This window comes from Anas acuta, chromosome 3 (assembly GCF_963932015.1).
Source record: "Anas acuta chromosome 3, bAnaAcu1.1, whole genome shotgun sequence".
Classification (NCBI taxonomy): domain Eukaryota; kingdom Metazoa; phylum Chordata; class Aves; order Anseriformes; family Anatidae; genus Anas; species Anas acuta.
Window position 1 is genome coordinate 46,349,005 of NC_088981.1, and position 1,912 is coordinate 46,350,916.

Sequence of the window (1,912 nt, forward strand, 5' to 3'; positions counted from 1 at the left end):
CTCCTCATTTAGTTTTAAGGTAGAAAAGCACAGACTGTACAGAACACCTGGCAGTAAAATGAGAGGGATTGTTTAGCAGAAATCTCAGGTGAGTGCAAAAAATAGTCTTTTACTGAATCAACTAAAATTGATCATGTGCTTTAAGAGCTTGATCTTTATCATTTTGGATTTAATGGCAAAATTCTCACTCACTTCAGTAGAAGCAGCAAAACCCAAGATGAAATTGCCCTCTGGATTGATCTGGAAGAGCTGTTTCCTTCTAGTTTTAACTAAGTTATTCTTAATGCCAAGAATAATGCTTTGAGCAAAAGACTGGTAATCAGGAGTCCTGTATTCTGTTCCAGTGAACAGAAAGGCACATGGTCAAGTTTAAGGGCATATCTAATTGCCTTGCTGAACACAGCAGCATTCTGTAGTTAAAATTTGTATTCTGGGCACTGTCTCTGGGCCTTTGGTATGATCAGCTAGGACACTGCCCTGGCATGTCACATACACTGTTTCCATTGGAGTCAGTTGTGTGTCATCTTGGCAACTCGTTACAGGGCCAGAGTCTTTGCAAATATCTTCATCCTTAAAACATGGATAATAACACCAAGATGATCTGGTGCAGATGGTGTGAAATTACATCATTTTGTATGGCCTGGGATGTCTGGAGATGAAGTGATACATAGATGCAAGGCTTCATTGTAACATTGACATGTCATTTCCATATGTGAAGGACTTTTAGCTTGCTAGGACTCCAGTACTCATCTTGGATGTTGTTATTGAATTTCCATTATCTGTTTGATCAAGTGCTAAGAACTTTCTAAATGAGTCCCAAGTCCCTTCTTGTCAAGGTGGAGGACAGCTGGAGATTGTTCCAGTGTGATGTTTTACCAGCAGCAATTTCACAAAGTGTGTAGCAGTCTCCATCTAAAACTGAGGAATAATGATACACGGAGAGGATGATGATTAGTAGAGGAATATTTATGCACCTTAAAGTAAGATGAAAAGCTGGAGCAATCTGTAGACCTCTTGAATTTGCCAAGGTGTTGTAGCCTTGTTCATATTGCTTTTGCTTCCTCAGTTTGAAATCTGGTTTCAGTCAACTAGTTTCTTCCAAAGAGAAGTAATAGTTCCCACTTTGAAGGAATGCCTTAATTCTGCACACTTTGCTGTTGAAATATAGCACAACTTATAAGCTTCCTCAAAACAGCAGAAGTCCTGATTTATACCATCCTGATTCTGATCTCAACCTTTTTGGAAGTTTGTAGGCATGTAATTTGAGGTAAACAGAGCATTAGACTCCTTTATTTGTAGCTTGGATTTCTTGCATAAGGTGCTGGACTATGCTTGAAGTGCTCTGTCCGTTCCTTCTACCTAAACACAGTGCTCCTCTTGTATGTTTTCTCCTTTGTCCATCATGGTTCTCACATGGTCCTTGAGTGAGAGCTGGTGGTAGAGGGGAATCCTTGGGTAGTTGCTGTACTGACTTCCCACTAAGATGTCCAGACAGTTTTCACTGGCTCTCATTCTGACCTTACATTGTAATAACGAAGCAGAGGCCCAAATCATAAAGGAAAGTTATAGCATGAGTCTACAACTGGAGCCTGAGGTATCTCTTCTGTTATGATCCTTTAGCTTCAGCAAGGCTCATATATCACCCCAAGGGTTTAACTTGGGGCACCAGAATTTGAAAAAAAAATGCCCAGAATCAATTTATGAAAAATGAGTCTAGAATGTGGAACAGTACCTTAGTTTTTGGTTCAGCAATGAGCTTGGAGAGCAGCCACAGGTCTGGAATGATCCTGATTTTGAAAGCAAGCAGATTCAGATCTGGATCCAAACTCTAGGGCCTGGATGCATCACGACATTACACCTGCCTGGTTGACCAGTGGAACAGGAGCTGAACAAAGTTAATAAACTCCCTTAT